General features: G+C 44.4%; 1 protein-coding gene and 1 long non-coding RNA gene across 3 annotated transcripts in view; one reads left to right on the plus strand and one right to left on the minus strand.

Moving 5' to 3' along the window:
* COL23A1 (collagen type XXIII alpha 1 chain) overlaps positions 1-19,141 on the minus strand; it is a 492,298-nt gene that overhangs the window by 120,776 nt on the left and 352,381 nt on the right. The gene's annotated exons all lie outside the window — the stretch shown is intronic.
* LOC103093368 (uncharacterized) lies at positions 1,033-9,811 on the plus strand. 2 transcript variants are annotated; one of them, XR_457936.3, is made up of 4 exons: positions 1,033-2,495; positions 2,740-2,856; positions 3,206-3,300; positions 8,389-9,811. It is a non-coding gene; the product is annotated as an uncharacterized LOC103093368 (long non-coding RNA). The 2 variants fall into 2 exon arrangements; XR_008915198.1 differs by having other exon boundaries at positions 1,033-2,856.

The following is a 19,141-nucleotide window of genomic DNA, read 5'->3' on the forward strand; positions in this document are numbered from 1 at the left end:
GCCAGTCTGGGGGCAGGGGCAGGAGGGAGCACTACACCCCTGCCCCACCCCCCCTAATTACACATCAGTCAACAATGTTTATCAAGACCTAAGAGCCACTGGGCCTAGAGCCAGGTGCTGAAGTGGCTGCTTCAATGTGAAAGATATATTAACTGTGAATGACTTCTGGGGAACACAACGCTGCAGAATTCTGGAGAGCCATACAGGCTCAGACAAAGCCTTAAAGATGCTTTGGTCCAACACAGCTGCTCATTTCATAAGGGAGGAACCTGAATAATAATAATGATGATAATAATAATAATCATTATTATTAATAATAATAAGGTAGCTAGGTAATTGAGTGGCTAGATTATTAGACCTAGAATGGAAATCAGGAAGACCGGAGTTTGAATCCCAGCTCAGACACTTATTAGCTGTGTGACCCTGGACAAGTCACTTAACTTCTTTCAGCCTCAGTTTTTCCATTTATGAAATAAGGATAATAGTAGCACTTACCTCCTAGGGTCTTTGTTAGGATTAAATGAGATAAAGGACATATCTAAAGTGTTTCACAAATCTTAAAGCACCACATAAGCTATCATTATTGGTTATTTAATATTAATGAGAATGTTTAAGTACTCCTAAAATTAGCATATGCTAATTCTTAATATTAATAACCATTAATAATAGTAGCTAATTAAAGTTGGCAAAATTCTTTACATATGTTATCTCTCTTATTTGATCCTCACAATAACTCTGTGGATAGGTGTTATTATCCCCATTTTACAGATGAAGAAACAGAGGCTGAGTGACTTTTCTAGGCTAAACAGTTAGTATCATGCAGGATTTGAACTTAGGTCTTCCTGACTCCAAGCCCAGGATGCTTACCTGTATTGGACTGACTCAGAGGTCCAGGGAGAGAAAACACCTTGCCCAGAGTAGCACCAGGAGTTAGGGGCTGAGCTGAGTGTCCTTTTTCTCAGAAGTTTTGGCATATCTGGGTGGCCCAAGTGCTGATCCATGAGAATTTTTTTTTCTGAACTACTTGCTTTTATTCATTTCATATAAGGCCCCGGAAAACACTGAGACCTCTGTCCCAGCGGTTCCTTGTCTCTGACCTAATCAGCATGGCATCTGGCCTTAATTTTGTGAAGGAGCAAGTCATGTAGCCCAAGGCATCATCCCCAGACCAGGAGGGACACATCTGGGCTTTAGCCTTTCCAGGCAATCAGTCAAAAGGCAATTGTGAGAGGCAGTACCCCAGTGACCCATTGCCCCCCATTAGGCCCCCCACCCAGTGCAGCTCTTTCCCTCCTAGGGTCGCACCTGGTGATGCTCTGGGAGTCCAGCTGCTCTGACCATTCACAGGGACAAAGAAGGGGAAGGAAGGTCATGGCTTTAGAGCTGGAGGGAACCACGGAGGTCATTCTGACCCAACTCCTTCATTCCAGGGAGAAGACACTGAGGACTGGAGAGGTTCAATGATTTATCCAAGGTCATAATGGGAACCAGGGCTAGAGCTGGGATTCACAAGGAGAGTAAAATTTAGAAGTCCGATCTATCCGAACTAACCTTTGGAATCTGCTGTGGCTTTATGATTTGGTTCTTCCCATTGCTTAACCTCCAATGGCAAAGTCTAGAGCAGTGAAGCATCCTTACAGGCTTAGAAAACCACAAACGAACATTATCTATGTTGTGTTGCATTCTTATTTATGTTATTAAATGTTTCCTAATTATATTTTCATCTATTTTGGGCCTCAGTTGGGAGTTTGAAGGCCAGCTTGGCAGGCCCCAGGTTTGACTCCTTTATCAGCAACAATTTCTTTTGTGCTTTACCATGAACTTTGCAGACTCCCGGATAGCATTACCTTTACCTAAGTGATCTCACAACAATCCTGAGACCCCGAGGAAGACGCTGCAGGCATTATTACCCCCATCGTACTGATGAGGAAATGGAGACCTGAGGAGAAGGGAAGTACCCATGGTTACATGGCTAGTTGAGTGCAAGGTTTAGCACTCTCTCCTCTGTGACACTATGCCTGGCTGGCATGCTCCGATGCCATCTCCTCCTTAGCAGCCTCCCCTAATCTCCACCAAAAGGCCCTCTTCCTCCTCCAATTGTTCTGAAATGGTTTTATCTGTTATACTTCAAACAGTAGAGCATCTTTCCCCTAACTCCCACCTCCACTAGATGACGAGCTCTTTGAGGGGGAGGACTGTATAATTTTTCTTCTTTAGTTATCCTCAGTGCCCAGCACAGCATATGCACTAGAGTAGGCTCTTAGTGGATGCTGCAAGGCGAGAAAAGACTTTTTCTTCTTTCAGAGAGAAAAGGCTTGACTGAGGCAGGGAGAAAGAGTGACTACCCTCCAGGCCTCCCTCAGCATTTTCTCTGTGAGGAGCAGCATTTAAGGAGAATGTTTCTAAAAGTTCTGAAAACACCGAGAAGCCACAGGTCCTAACAGATAAGAAAAGCCTATTTATAGAAGTCTGGGTGGACTGTCAATGGGACCAAAGTGAGTATCTGATACTGAGACTACATAGAAGTGGCATGGTTGGGAACTGCAGCGTTTTTTTTTTTTAAACTCTTACCTTGGTATCAATTAATTCATTAATGAATTGAGTCTTAGTATCAATTCTAAGATTGAATAGTGGCAAAGGCTGAGCAATTGGGGTTAAGTGACTTGCCCAGGGTCACATATCTAGGAAGTGTCCCAGGCCATATTTGAACTCCAGACCTGGTGTTTTATCTATACCTAGTAGCTGCTCCAAATGTTCTTGCTGACTGAATATTCTGAATAGAAGATGATACATGGGGAAGGGCCCAGGACTTGAAGAAAGAAGATCTGGGCTTCAGTCCTTGGATTCAAACCTCTGGTGAGTCATTCTGTCTTTTTAGGTCTCAATTTTTCCATCTATAGAATGGGAATATTATATAAGACCAACACTGACTACTTCAGAGGGATGTTGTGAGGATCAAGTGAAAAAAAATGGCACTATTTATGCTTAATAACCATAAACCTCTATAGAAATGTGAATAATTGGGTGATAAGTGATAACTTGCTGAGATATGGAACACTAGAGTCTTACTAGAGTGCCTGAGGATTGAAATTTCCTTTAGGCACTATTGCAGCTGCCATAAATACAGTTTAATCTTTCTGTTGTTTTTTAGTGTTCCTCTTATAAATATTTCTCCTTTTCACATGTCATTTTTCCAATCTACCAGTGAATCCAGGCTTTTAGAGTTGCGTTTCTCACCTGGCCCCTGACTTGTGGCTGCAGTGCTGCGTGTGAAGGCAGGATGGAGACCCAAAGAGACAGGTAAAGCCTTGCCACGGCAGAATGGTGCTGCCTGCAGGAGATCACTTCCTTGGGTAGCTTTCCTATTTTGGTCTTTGGGTTGTGTGGCCCTGGGAAACTTTTTTTTTGCACTAGGCTTGGCAGCTCGCTGCCTGACATCTTGTGCTCAGGGCACAATGACTGGGCAATTGTGCATATTTCACCAGGACAGAACCATCGTATCCTTGATCGGACCTCCTAACCCTTTCCCTATTATCTTGGGTGAATCACAAGTCATGGGATCCTGGTGGTCAGCTGTTGGGAAACCCTGATGAATAGCGCCAGAGAAAAGGCAGAAGCTTCCAAAGACTCTAATCCCCCAATGGAACGTTGGCATTTTTACCCAATGTGGTAAAAGGCTAAAATGTGGCTGCTGCTATTAGGGAAAATGTATTTAAGCATTTATTAAGTTCTTGCTCTGTGCCAGATGGACACTATGCTAAGTCCTTTACAAATATTATCTCATTTGACCCTCATAATAACCCTGATAGACACGACTATGATCCCATTACACAATGAAGAAACTAAGGCAGACGGGGCCAAATACATAGCTAGTAGGCATCTGTGGCTACACCTGAACTCAGGTCTTCCTGACGTCTGGGCCCAGCGCTCTAGCTAATGTGCCACTGAGCTGCGCCCGCTTCCAAAGCAGACTGCTGGGGAGTTCCTCTCCGTCATGGCTCAGAAGAAGGCTCCGAGACCTGCTGAGGTTCCTGGTGGGCAGGTGGGGATGGGGGCCGGGGGGCCGAAGGGCTGGGACGTAGGCCAAGCCTCCTACAGAGCTTGAAGCTGCCTGGTCTTCAGAAATATCTCCTCCCAGGGAAAGAGAAGGCTCCCAGCCCGGATGCGGCCGGGTCCAGACACACAGGGCAAGGCGAGGCCATGGCTTAACTGGGAAGGATGTAACATCCATCTTCATTAGAGGAACTCGCATCCAACCCTATCACTCCTCGGTGAGATCCAATAAAGGCATTGCTGTCATCCTCGGTACTTATCTCTAAGAACACTCCAAACTTCTCCTCCGTGCAGACGGACAGCTGGAGAAGATGCCAGGAAGGGATGAAAGCCAAAGCAAAGGAATGCATTTCAATCCAGATCTGAGCCCTGTCGCTCACGCCAGGCTCTAAAAGATGACCATTATTCCTGTCCGGGGGAGAAGGGCTGCTTTCTATGCTACAAAGTAGCAGCGTTCTCTACCTCTCGTGCCTGGGACACGTGCAGTCACAGCTGCTTCTCGGACTATTCCAAGGGAGGGCGCAGCCAGCCCTGAGGATGGGAAGGTTCCTGTGATAGGATCTGTGACCCGGAATCGAAAACGAGTGCATCTCCCCAGAGCCGTCATGACCCATTCTGGTGCCCGGGGTATGCTTGGCAGAGGACGGCCCACCCTGGCTGGGCAGAGTCCCAGGCAGGCAGGAGGGAGAGAGCAGGGATATGTGGGGGAGGACAGAGGGGACATCCTTCTCTGGTCAGATTTAGCTCCTCTACTCTGCCATGCAGGGCGCCTGCCTGGGAGAAGTCCAGGAAAGCGGGAGGCAGAAGTCGGTGATGGGAGGAGAGGGACAGTCCCTGTGACGTGCTGTAGAGAACCACAAGATGCTGGGGGAGCAGGCAGGGCGACTGCCCTGGATAAGATGTGGGACCTTTGGACTCTGCTGGTTCTGCCCTACTTATAGCTCTGTATCCACACAGCTCCAACGGCCGAGGCTATAAGGTCTTAGATGGGAAGAACTGTAAGACACAGTTATTGTCCTTGAAGAGTTCGTGGCTGGGTAGGCATGACTAACTTGCAGGAAACAATTAGAGAATAATTAAGCTAAACCATGTGGTGCTGTGACCATGAGAGTGTAGTTTAGTGGAAAATTAAATTAGGAGCTCTGGCATCTAGCTCTAACTTTACCTGAGCGTTGGTGTGACCCAGAGAAAGGTAGTTACATTTTCTGGTCTTTGATTCCCCTCTTTGTGAAATGGGGTCAACGCTATAATAACTGAGTCTCAGAACTATGTTTTCTAGCAATGGTCATGAGTAGATGCTTCCACCCATCTTCAGTGGGTTCGGCTTCATGAGATCAGGCAGATGGGCTGGTGTAAACTCAGGAGAAATGGGGAAGGATTAAGAAGGGCCAAGGGATGGAAAGTTGGGTGGCTCAGTGGATAGAGAGTCAGGGCTGGAGTTGGGAGGTCCTGGGTTCAGATTTGACCTTAGATACTTTCTAGCTGTGTGACCCTGGGCAAGTCACTTAACCCCCAATTGCTTGGCCTTTACTTCTCTTCTGCCTTACTTAGTATCTATTCTCTAAGACAGAAGGTAAGAGTTTTTTTTTAAAGCTAAGAAAATAAAAGAATAGTTACCATATTTGGGGCATGTCAGGAGTCACATTCTAGCAGGTCAGGCTTTTATATGGACCTTGGCCAAGCTCTTGGACCTCATTTTCTTCAGTTATAAAATGAGGGAGCCGGATTAGATGGTTTCTGAGGTATCTCCCAGCTCTAGACCTATGAACTAATATGTAACTTGTAGTTATGGAATTTCCTGAGGATGATGACAGGTTAAGTGACTTTTGTTCAGCTGTTTTAGTCATGGCTGTCTCTTTGGGACCGCATTTGGGGTTTTCTTGGCAAAGATCTTGGAAGGCTTTGCCTTCCTTCACCAATTCATTTTACAGATGAGGAAACTGAGGCAAACAGGGTAAAGTGACTTGCTCAGGGTCACATAGTTAGTAAGTGTCTGAGACTAGATTTGTACTTAGGAAGATGAGTTTTCCTGACTCCAAGCCCAGTGCTCTTTGCCACACAGCTGCCCCTTAACTTAGTGAGTTGAATAAATTTATGAAGTCAGTTTTGTGGGTTAGACTTTTTTTTCCTAGTACTCTACGTAGTGAGAGTGAACAAAGCTTAGTAAATAGAAAGTTTGATCTCGGAGTCAAAATGATCTGAGTTCAGGTTCTCCCCTGTGGAAGCTGCTTTGCATTTGCAGAAGATGTTTCCCCTCTACTAAAGGAAGTACAAGTCGTGTCTAAAACAAAACAAAAACTCCATGTGGCAAAGTTTCTGACTTGAGGTGAAGGAGACAGGAAGTTGATCAAATCAGGAATTATGCTGACAAGGAGAATGTGTCCAGATGTTGGCAGAGGAAGTTTGGAATGATATGATTATTGAACTAAGAGTTAGAATATCTGAGTTGGGGTCCTGGCTTGGCTATAGTTTCACTGTAAGAACTTGGGCAAGCCTTTTCCTCTTTCTAAAACCTTTGTTTCCTCATCCATAAGATCATAGATTTGGACTTGAGCGATATCTTAGAAATCATCTAGTCTAATTGTCTCCACTTTACAGATGTAGAAACTGAGGCTGAGGTTACATGATTTGTCCAAGGTCATACCTACTAAGTGGAAAAGCCAAGATTTGAAGCCAGACTTTTTTTGGATTCTGTCTCTAGCCCTTTCTTTCTACTACACGGAAGTCACATCCTTTCCTTCTTTGAAGAAGAATCCACAGAAGAAGAAAGTGGAAACAAGCCCAGGGTGTGGAGAGAGAAGAGCGCAGAGCAGAATCACCCAGGATCAGAGCTGGGAGTGATCAGAACTTTGCTCCTGGGCAGAAAATCTGGACCAAACTGTCCACACTTTTGATTTTTAAGTAGCATACAAACAAGCACCTAAAGTTATCAAAAGTAATTGCTTCAAACAGGAAGCTACCAGATGCTGGGCTGAGGCAAACTCTGCTACTGGCCACCCCTGCCCACCTCCTCATCTCCCTTTTATGACCAAAGCCTGAGGGCATCCTTTGTGCAGCTTGCTCTAGCTGTGGTTTGGGATGCTTGCCCTAGATGGAGAAATCCCAGTTGCTGTTCTGTCCTAAGATTCCAGTTTCAGAGCCATGGTGGCTGAGTTCCTATAGGATCCAGAACCCTCCTTACCCAGGAGTGAGACAATCAGGTTTTGTCTCTGTGTCCTCAGCTCCATGTCTGGCACACAATGGATGCTTTAAAATGTTTGATGGATCGATTTAGTGAAAAGAGAAAACTGCAAAGTTCTGGAGTTCTCAAACCCATCCTAAAGTTTCTGGTGAGTTTCACTATAATTACCAATGAGTTCCTTGACCTTCCTTAGAGGGGACCAGGAGTGGCATCCCTCCCCTCCCAGCTCCACCTCCCATTATCTTGGACCTGGGATCCAAACTGCAACAATTATACTTAAACCTGAGACATTATCTCAAGGATCTGGGGAAGTTCAGATGAGCTAATAAGGAAGGGACATCAAGAATTCTGCAAACTTTAAAGTGCTCTATAAGTCAGTTAGGCAGCTAGGTGGCGTAGTGGATAGAACAAAGAAGTGGCACTAATAAGAGCTAACATTTATAGAATGCTATGTGCCAAGCAGAGCAGTTAGGTGGCAAAGCAGAGAGAGTGCTGGGTCTCGAGTCAGGACAACTTGAGTTCAATTCCGGTCTCGGACACTTCCTAGCTGTGTGACCCTGGCCAAGTCGCTTAATCCCATTGGCTTCAGTTTCCTCATCTGTAAAATGAGCAGGAAAAGGAAATGGCAAGAAAATTCCAAATAGGGTCACAAAGAGTTGGGCGTGGCTAAACAACAAGGTCAGTTATTATTATTATCTTTGACTAACAACATTACAGAAAAAAAGACTCAAGAGAGGATATGAGAGCACTCTTTACATATCAAAAAAGAACTTTATTGATACCTTTTGTTGCTCATATAAATTATTTCTAGTATTTTTAAGTTTTTTAAGGGTTATCGTGTAGAAGAGCCATTGGATTTGTTCTGCTTGGCCCCAGAGTGCACAACAAAGAGCAATGTAGGGGGAAGTTTGAAAAAAGGCAAATTCAGGCATGGTGAAAGGAAAAACTTCTTTACCGTGAGACTCCTCCAAACTCTAGAAGCCATCAGCTTGGAGGAGGGCTCCTCCTCACCAGAACATTCAAGAAGAGACTGAACAACCACTTAGGATGTTAGAGAGAGAATTCTTTTATTTTATTGTTATATTTAAAAAAATAATTGGTTGATTCCTTTTAACTAATTTATTATATCTTTTTCTTTTCTTCTCTTATTTTAGGAGTGGGTGAGACTGGATGGATGCTGAATTCCCTTTTGACTCTGAAACTCTGCACATCTGTGATCCTATTTGTACCTGGTCAGCATCATTATGAATCACCATTTATTGCTCATCAAATACTATTGATTATTCCAAAGTGGTTTTGGAATGCCCTCTCCTCCATGAGCTTCAGTGGTATCCTATGGCAGAACTTTGTTTTGTAAATGTCTAGTTATATGGACAGCTAGGGAGTACTGTGTCTGGAGTCAAGAAGACAGTCTAGTCAGAATCCAGCTTCAGATACTTACTAGTTGTGTGGCCCTGAACAAGTCACTTAACCCTGTCTGCCTCAGTTTCCTCATCTGTCAAAGGAGCCAGAAAAGGAAATGGCAAACCATTCCAGTATCTCCCTCAAGAAAATTCCAAATGGAGTTGTGGAGAGTTGGACATGACTGAAAAACAACTTACCAATAAGTTATTGGGTACAAGCTTCTAGAGACACTAGAAAAACACATCCAAAGAACTGACTATCCAGGTATCCCCTCCCACATCTTGGGGAGTTAGGGGTGTGATACTCTGTCAATTTGGAAACTCTCCATAAAATTTTTTGGCCCTCCCTTTGTAACAGAGAAGTCTGAATTTTTTCTTTTTTCTTTTATGGAGTGTTTACAGTACTTATATGCATTTATGAGTTCCTAAACCTTTAAAGATACATCTACAATTCTAGCCTTTGTGTGTCATCTGCTCACTTCATGTTCTTTTTGCAAACTTTAACTTTTGACTTATTTTAATTCTATTTTTAAAAAACCCTCACCTTCTGTCTTGGAGTCAATACTGTGTATTGGTTCCAAGGCAGAAGAGTGGTAAGGGCTAGGCAATGGGGGTTAAGTGACTTGCCCAGGGTCACACAGCTGGGAAGTGTCTGAGGCCAGATTTGAACCCAGGACCTCTGGTCTCTAGGCCTGGCTCTCAATCCACTGAGCCACCCAGCTGCCCCCTACTTATTTTAATTCTAAAAAAGCAATTGTGTACATTTGTTATTAGAAGATGAAATATGTTGATATTATACAGTGCTTGACATATATTTTATACACTTCTGAGTTTCTAAATGTTTTCTATGTCATCTGCTGGCCTTTCTGTGTCATCTGAAGCTCCTGTAAAACTTCCCCCAAATTCCCATTTCATTTCTTCTGCTGATCCGTGATGTATTGAAACCATGTTGAGGTAAGTCGTGATGTGGAAGGGATCCCTGTACTTTGAGATTCCCCTCTTCCTCCTCCCCCTATTCTAGGCCTCCCTGGTCATAATGACTGACGTCTAAACCCAAAGCCATTTAGATAACTGTGTCTTTGAACCACAGAGATTGGGCTAAGCCTCAGAAACTAAAAGTACTCTGGCAATATGCAAGTCCTTCACTATGCTGGATAAACTGCTAAAAATTCAGCCACGTTGACTCTTTTTCACCCCGATTCAAAATAATCTTATGTATAGTTTTTTTTTTTACATTTAAAAATGTTCAGATCATTCTGGCATAACCAGCAAACCTGATATATCAATAAACATATCCCTACCCCCAAATCAGTGTCTCGAAAAGAAAAAAAAGGTTAAAAAAAAAAGAAAGAAACATCGATTCTAACTTTCTGTTAAAATGTTAATTGTAGAAGCATGTAGGTGGTTTGGCGGATAGAGAGCAAGGTAGAGGTAGGAGGTCTTGCATTCAAGTCTGGCTTCAGACATTTCCTAGCTGTGTGACCCTAGGCAAGCCACTTAAATCTCACTGTCCAGCCTCTACTGTTTTTTCTAAGACGAAAGGTAAGAATTAAAAAAAAAAAGAGGAAAAATTCAGAAAAACCAATGAATATATCCAAAAATATGACATTATTCATGATGTTTCGTACTTGTGGTCCCCAACCTCTGTAAAGGAGTGTGGGGGAAGTCATGCCAAGTTTTCTGAAGGCTCATTTTCTCTTTAACTGCGTTTCTCTGTTTTATGAGACAATACTGCTTGTCAGCTTCTTCTGTGGTGTTTTGTAAGATATATGTATAGAAGGGGTCGAGCCAGATCACATCTGGGGAAGTTATGCTTTCAGTGATCCCAAACTGCTCCCTGATGCAAAAGCCCTTCTCTTTGACTGGAGCCATAATTATGCATTTTTGTGCCCAGAGCAATTACCCCAAACCCTGCTGAGGGCCAGCAGCTCCGCTGAGCGGGGAGCGGGCGCTGGGCACCATTCAGTAGGGGGTAGGTAGGCTCTAGGATACTGGCACAAGGTCTCTGCCAGGGAGGCCCCCACCTGATAGGGCAGGGGTGAGGAAGAGCTCACTCCAGCCCACCGTCGGGTAGCTTTCCTTTAATCATTCTTCCCAAGCCAGCGCTACTTCTATAATGCTGAGAGACTGCAAGAGCTCGGGACATTCATCTTGTCCAGGAGAGTCCTGCCTTTCAGAGCCCCCAAACCAGTTTTCTCCCGGTGATGCTCTGTCTACAAATAAGAGCGCATGATGATCTTGCAGATATCAAACTTACTGAGGTCGAAGGACAATGGAAAGGTTGACAGTGGCCGTGACGGAGCTGCAGCAAGTTAAACATGGAGATTTATACAGAGGAACGGTATAAAAAAATAGCGCCTTCCCGCTGAGATTGTTGTTCAGTCACATCTGACTCTCTGTGACCCCATTTGGGGGTTTCTTGGCAAAGATACAAGAGTGATTTGCCATTTTCCTTCTCCAGCTCATCTGACAGATGAGGAAACTGAGGCAAACTGGGTGAAGTGGTTTGCCCTGGATCACACGGTGTCTGAGGCCAGAATTGAACTCAAGATGAATCCTCCCGACTCCAGTCTCCCCACTGTGCCCTTGGCACCCTCAGAGCTGCTTCTGAGATTGTTTCCCATTTCACCTGAATATATCCTATTTTGCAGGGTGCCTCTCCCATTAGAGTGCGAGCTCCTTGAGGACGGAGGCTGGTTTTACCTTTCTTTGTATTCCCAGCACTAAGGATAAATGGCAGGCACATAGTGGATGCTTAATACATGTTTGTTGACTGGTCTGATCAAGGGCAGGGATGACCAGAAAAGGAGACGGATCACTCACGTATTGGCAGTGAGGACCGATGGATAGTCTGATGCCTTCGAGATATTAAAAGAACAAACGCAAGACTCTGGCATGCTGGAGAGCTTCTATAGAAGGCTAAAGGAGATACAGGGACAGAATCCCACGGGGGAGAAGCCATCATGGCATCATCATTTGTATTAGGGAAGAAGTATCTACACAGATGAGTTGATGGATATATCAAAGCAAGAAGTGCACAAATGTTTGTGGAGATGAGGGGACAGAATGTCTAGCAGCAGATGGAGTTACAGAGCCTGGCAGTGACCTTAGGACCCTGGCTGCAGCTCCAGCTCCATCATTTTACATGATGCAAAAGCCCATCTCTTCGACTGGAGCTTTAATTACGTAGATTTGTGCCCACGGCGATGACTACAATCCCACTGGGAGCCAGCAGCTTAGCTGAGCATGGAGGGGGTGCTGGATGCCATTCTGTAGGCAGGTAGGCGTAGACTCTGGGATATTGGCACAAGGCTTCCACCTGGTGGGGAGGGGAAAATAAAACCCAGAAAGGGGAAGTGGACTGGTCACTGGCCATGTCAGACTCCATCTGGGTTACTGTGGCTCCCCTCTGGGCACCATGTTGTAGGAGGGATACTGACATGCTGGAATACACCTGGAGGATGGAACCAGAATGGGGAAAAAGCTACAGACCAAGTCACATAAAGATTGATGAAAGGTTTAAGTTTGGAGGAGAGAAGACATGGGAGGGAAGGTTTAGTCTGGAGGAAAAAGAGGCTTAGGGGAAACATGACTGGAGTCTTCAAGACATTTGGAAGAGGGACTTGTCCTACTTGGCTGCAGAGGTCATGACTAGGAATAATGTTTGGAAGTTAAAGGGAGTCCAAATTTGGCTCAAGATAAGGAAAAAACTCCCTAACAGAGCTGTCCCATAATGCAATGAGCTTTCTTAATGGGCCAATGGGCTTCCTGCCACTGCAAGTTTTTATGTGGAAGCTAGAATCTAGTTGTCAGGGAAGCTGCCAAAGGTGTCTCTCCTCAGGTAGGGGCTGGACCAAAATGATCACAAAATCTTTTCTGCCTGCTTCTTTGAAGGTCCCACAGACTCAGGACTAGATACCAGTTTCTTGGCTTGCAAACTATAGTTTGTCTTTGTCCCATCTTTCCACTCACTATGCTATTGTTAGAATCACATAATGTTAAAAGTTGAAAGGGATCCTAAGAGTCACCTACTCAACCAGGATTTCACCTTAATCTATTCTCTTTCTGTGTGAGGTCTCAAAGACCCTTCTTTTGAGAAACCTGAAGGCTTAGAGGCAGCCAGCCATTGCTGTGTCTAGTTCTTTCCTATCCTTCCTTGACAGCCAGAAACACTCATGAAAACTTGCTGATAAAGAGTATACTATTTTATCAGAAGTATTCAGGAAAGCAGGCCTGGAATGAAGCCACAATTGTACTTAAAGTTTAAAAAAACCCCACAAACTTTTCTACAGATGTACTTTTCAACCTGTTGTTTCACCCTGTCTGCTTGGCTTATGGTGGTGAAAATACAGTCTGGAAGATAAATGTAAGGACTTTCCTTTCCCTCCCTCCGTCCCTTCCTCCCTTCCTTTCTTCCTTCCTTCCTTCCTTCCTTCCTTCCTTCCTTCCTTCCTTCCTTCCTTCCCCTCTCTCTCTTTCTTTCCTTCCTCTCTGTCCTTCTCTCCCCTCTTCCTTTTTTCTTCCCCCCTCCTTTTCTCTCTCTTCCTCCTTTTTTTCCCCTCTGATTTATCTATGTCTTTCTCACACCCAGGGTTATAGTATGGGGCTACTCATGGACTTAATCTCATTCTGATCAGCCTGGGAGCTTTGATGTACTCGGTTTCTGGTTTCTAATCTGGGCCAGTTTGCTCCTTCTTAGAACACCTGGTGTCTCCCTGCTTCCAGCACCTCACCATATTAATGCCAAACTTCGTATGGACATCCAAAAGACTTAGCAGTCCAGGAGCTCTAAACTTGAGATTCTTCAGCCTGGAAACGGGGCTAAACCACCGATTTGTTTTATCTTCTTCATGAAGTTCCTTTAGGGCTGAGATTTATTTTATTTTTTATATTTTATTATTTTTTGCTTAATACAGATCCTGATTATAGCCTGCGGTCATTCATTAAGTTTATTGCCTAACAAATATTTCGGAACCTACTGGAATTAATGGTTTTTGGTAGACATATTTTGTATCTAAGCAGTTGGTTGATACTTATGAGTTAGTGGTACATGGTTTGGTTTGGGGGCTAGTGGTCCATGGTTAAGTGGCATGCAGGAATGTGGGCAGTGCCAAGCAGTGCATGGGGTATTCAGGGAGGACTAGCCCCTCTGGTGTAAGGGCTTGCCCTTTTTAGGACCTCTCATCCACCTTTGTGGTCCCCCCCCACTGAGCTCTCACTTGTGGCTCCAGGAAGCTGCAGCATGCAGTGGCCATACCCTATAAAAACGTCTCAGCAGACAGGCTAGACCAGTTTGAGGCTTCAAACCCATCGGTGAATTGGGGGGATGTCCACCCCAAGCATGTAAAGACTCCCCTTGGAGGAATGCATGGATGAGAACAGTTTGTTCCGATAGTCACGAAGGAGGATGAAGCCGACTTTGTGGAGGACTTAAGGCTTGGTCTGACTTCAGAGATGCCAATGCCATCCACTGCATGCCAGGCCATCACCGGCCATCCTGATTTAACTGGACACTGGACTCCGATGACTCTGGCAGTGAGTGAGCCTGACAACTTTGCACAACTCTACCTCACTTAAATACATTTTACTTACAAGTCCTATTTCTAGGTGAAAAAAAAAAAGATAGACCAAAGAAAGGCAATGCCTTGCCCAAGGTCACAGTGCTAATAAGCATCAGAAGCAGAACTTGAATCTGGGTCTTCTGATCACAAGCACAATATTTTTTTCTTTTCTTCTTTTTAACCCTTAACTTTCTGTCTTAGTTATCAATGCTAAGACAGAAGAATGGCACGGGCTAGGCAAGTGGGGGTTATGTGACTTGCCCAGGGTGAGCCAGCTAGGAAGTAACTGAGGACCGCCCGACTTCGGGCCTGGCTCTCAATCCCCTGAGCCACATGCTTTCCATTATACCACAGCGGTGTAGGTTAGTGGCACTAAGGTTGGTGGGATGGTGGTGGTAGGTCCAAAGCCAGTGGCCAGTTCTGCACAGCACTATTTCGTGGACCTGGGGTTTCCTGTGGCAAAACAGGCAGTGGGAAGAGGGCAAAAGTGTGACCTCAAAAATCCACATAAACAAGCAAACCCCGAGAAAGGCAAATCCTGAAATGATCAATTCACCCTGGGCCTTAATGGCTCACACATGGCCTCAGTCTAGATTCCAAATGGAACAAAAGGCAGGGCTGAGTGCTCCAAGAGATGAGAAGCATTTGCTTTTATCCTTGAAAAGGTCCGATGGGCGTGCTTTGATCTGAGTTCCCGGCTACGGTAAATCGCGCAACGGCTGGGGAGTCCGAGGGCCTGGGTTCTAGCCTCAGCTCAGCCACCGAGGACCAGCACAATGCCTTTCTCCATGCCTCCGTTTCCCCCTCTCCAAAAGGAGGAGGTTGGATGGGCTGATCTCTAAAGTCTCCTTCTTAGGAACATATTTTTCTCAAAGAAACAAACAACAAAATATAAACCCTGTGAGGAAATAGGGGAGGCAATACTATTCCTCTTTATAGAGGAGACACAGGTATGTAATGGTTAAATGAGGGGTGGCTAGGTAGTGCCATAATGGGTCTGGAGTCAAGCACACTCATCCTTCCTGAATTCAGATCTGGCCTCAGATACTTCCTGGTTGGGTGACCCTGGGCGAGTCACTTCACCCTGTTTGTCTCTGTTTCCTCATCTGTCAAATGAACTGGAGAAAGAAATGGCAAACCACCCCAGTATCTCTGCCAAGAAAACTCCAAATGATGTCACGAGGAGTTGAATGTGACTGAAAAATGGCTGAACAATGAGGGTAAAGTGACCTGCTCAAGTTCTGCACCGCGAACTTGGGCCTCCAAACTCTCAGTTCAAGGTTTTTTCTATTATGATATATTGCTCCTTATACTCCAACAAACATGGCCCTATCTTTCATTCATGACTTAGTTGCCCTTCCCTATATCCCTTGCATAAGTTCTCCTTTTACTTCATGGAAGAAAAATTGGGGTGTACCTGTGGGTTTGGGGCAGCTAAGGTCAGTCTTCTTGCAAAAGAGATGCCCACACTCATATCTCATGTCATGGCTGGGGTAAGACACAAGTTACCTTAATTATGGGACAATGACAAATGTAGGCTCAGTCTTAGGGACATCTGGGGCTGAGTAGGGTAGGACTTGGAACCAAGAAGACCTGAGTTTGACACTGACTAGTTGTGTGATCCTGGCAAGTCACTTAACCTCTCTATGCCTCAGTTTCCTCACCTGTAAAAAGGAGATAGTTATGGCAGCTGCCTCCCAAAGTTGTTCAGAGGGTCAAATGAGTAAACATATGTAAAGTGCTTTGTATACCCTTACATATTACATAAATTATTATTATTATTGTTATGATCTAAAGGAAAACTTCCTAATATTTAGTGCTGCCCAAAAGTGTTATGGGCTGCTTGAGGAGCAGTGGGTTTTCTACTCCTTGGGGGTTTTAGGCCAGGTTAGTTAAACACAATGGGCAGCTAGGTGGCACTGTGGGTAGAACCCTAGGCCTGGAGTCAGGATGACCTGATTTCAAATCTGGCCTCAGATACTTCCTGGCTGTGTAACCCTAGGCAAGTCATTTAACTGTTTGCCTCAGTTTCCTCATTCGTAAAATGAACTGGAGAAGGAAATGGCCAACCACCTTAGTATCTTTGCCAAGAATGCCCAAATGGGGCTGTGGAGAGTCAGACATGACTGAAAGGACTCAACAACCAGCCGACCACGAGTCAGTCATTCCTTAGAGAGGGCACCTTTTTCAGGTGTGATCTGCTCTTGATGGTCATAGAGGTCCCTCCCTACCTTGAAATTCACTGTTTGATCTTTCTACCCAACCTCATTGGGATCTGGACATCAGATGGGAGGGGAAAAAGAAGGGAAAAAAGTTGAGAACATCTGGTATTTTGGCTTCTCGTGACAAAAGGACAGAGCTTCAGAAAGAAAAGAGGCTATAAATGCTTGTGACCCGAGAAACAACAAATATGAAAACTTTGGGCAAACTTGGAAAGACTTCTATGAGTTGATACATGGCACCATGAGCAGAACTCAAACGACTTACATATTGACCAGGGCCATGGTGTCAGCACTCTGCTCCATGTAGGGCCTAGTTGATATTTCAGCACTGAGTGATATACGGAACCTGCTTAGAGGTGGTAGACTCTGGGTGTAGAATAAGGCACTCTTTATTAGATACGCCAAAAATATGGGCTTGTTTTGCCTAATTGGACTTCTGTGTTTTGAGGGAGGGTTCCATGAGGATGTAATGGGATGTCATTGGGTAATGACAGATATATAACAAAAGAAAATTAATACATCGTTTCTTCAATAACTTCCTTAAAGATCTAACAGAAATCTTTTAATTTTCTAAGGAATTAACAAGGCTTTCTTTCTTTATCACTCTGGACTCTGGAATGCCAGAGCAGTAAGTGGCACTGTTATTCTTGTGGGATAGTACATAAGGGAAATAAGCCAAAGGAAGTTTGAAGTGTTATTGGCTAAAGGAGCCAGTAGTTGCGAATTCATTTCTTTGTTGTGATTCAATCATTTCAGACTCTTCATGATCCTCTTTTGGGTTTTCTTGGCAAATATACTGGAATGGTTTGCCATTTCCTTCTCCAGTTCATTTTACAGATAAGGAAACTGAGGCAAATATGGTTAAATGACTTGCCCAGGGTCACATAGCTAGTTAGTGTCCAAGGTAAAGAGTCTTTTTGACTCCAGGCCCAGCACTCTTTCCATTGTGCCATCTAGCTGCCTAGGGCCATGTTGGCGATCCTAAGGCGTGTGTACCAGAATGTGCCAGAGGGGGATGTTCCCTTCTGCCTTACCACACACTCCATTCCTTACTTCACCTGCCCCTCTGCCCAGTAGCCCAATGGGAGCGCTTTCTTCCTCCCCTTTATGCAATAAGGCAGGTGGCTCACATGTGGCCCAAGGGTTACAGTTTGGGCACACAGTCTCTAAAAGGTCCAGGGTATTACTAATTACAACTTTAAATTGGGTGTAGAAACTCTTACTTTTGTTCTCAGGAACTCAGTAACCCAGTGGCTTCTTGAATTTAAACCTCTCACAAACCATGAACTGATTAGAACCTAAACTTGCAGTCCAGAGGACTTATTTGTGGATCACACAGAATCAGTCAGGTAGCAGTGGGAACAGAGAGGAAGGAAGGGATGAAGAGGAAAGAAGCTGCTGAAGTAATGGCATTGGTAATTAAGTAAATGTGAAAGGTGAGGGAAGGAAGAATTAAAGATAACCCTGGGAAACTGAGTAGGGGCACTGGTAGAAATAGTGATATCAGAAGGAGGTATGCTTTTCTGGGAAATACAAAGTAGTAAGATTTATCTATGTGTGACATACAAACAGTATTACTCAGAGGTTTTCTTCAATTAAACAAATCTTCCTATCTTCTTTACTTCTTCCCCTTCCCTCTTTTTCTCCCTCCCTCTCTCCATTTCTTTCTTTTGCTTCCTTCTTTCCTCTCTTTTGTTCTCTTTGTTCTTCCTTCCTTCCTTTTCTTCTTCCTTCCTTTCTCTCTTGTTCTTCCTTCCCTTCTTTCCTTTCTCTCTCCCCTCCCTCCTCCCCTCCCTCCTCCCCTCCCTCCTTCCCTCCTTTCCTCCCTCCCTCCCTCTCTCCCTCCCTCCCTCCCTCCCTTCCTTCCTTCCTTCCTCCCTCCCTTCCTTCCTTCCTTCCTTCCCTTCCTTCTTTTCTTCATTCCCAGTCATTTATTAGGTATTTACTTATATGCATTTTTGCATTCTCCTATTTTAGGCAAACATAGTTTTATGCTCTTCACAACTGATACCAGATAATCCCCTAGAATCAGAACATAAATCTAAGGGCCCCAAACTCCAGTGAATGAGTTATGTGAAGCTATATTCTATTCATAAGATGTTACCAAGACTTGGGTTTTCAGCTTATTAATAAATCTTTCTTAAGCACTTTTTTGAATACAAGGCCTTGTGCTTGGCATTAAGCAGGCTAAAATGCATAAGACATAGGGAGTTCAAAGTCTAGTAATGGGGAAATAACCTAAATGTGAATAAATTAATAAGACTAGCAAGGAAAATTAATATTATGCTATATTATTTAATAGCAATATTACTCTGTGATCCATCCTTTTCCACATTTTGTCAGACTCTGCTTCTGAAGGGCAGGCAGTTTCTGAAGGGCATGATCTAGTAATGTGATCATTCCCAGCTCCCAAGGCATCTGCTCTTTAATCAGTTTGGGCTGGGCTCCTGGGTCCCCAGTGGGACCTTCACTTTGGTTTACCCCATAAACAGAGAACCAGCTTGGGCTAAGCCCTCCCCAGGGAATGACCCTCCTATCCTTGATTTTGTCTCATAAAATAACTAACATTCCTTAAACGTCAGAGGGGATGTGATCAGCCACATCTGAAGACCAGTCCAATTTCCCTTGAGGGTTGGTCCCCCCCCCCCCCATAAATGAAGTAATAGGGAGGAACTTATTAATCTACCTCCTCATTAAAATGTCTACCAGTTGGGATTGCCT

Source organism: Monodelphis domestica, chromosome 1 (assembly GCF_027887165.1).
Source record: "Monodelphis domestica isolate mMonDom1 chromosome 1, mMonDom1.pri, whole genome shotgun sequence".
Lineage (NCBI taxonomy): Eukaryota > Metazoa > Chordata > Mammalia > Didelphimorphia > Didelphidae > Monodelphis > Monodelphis domestica.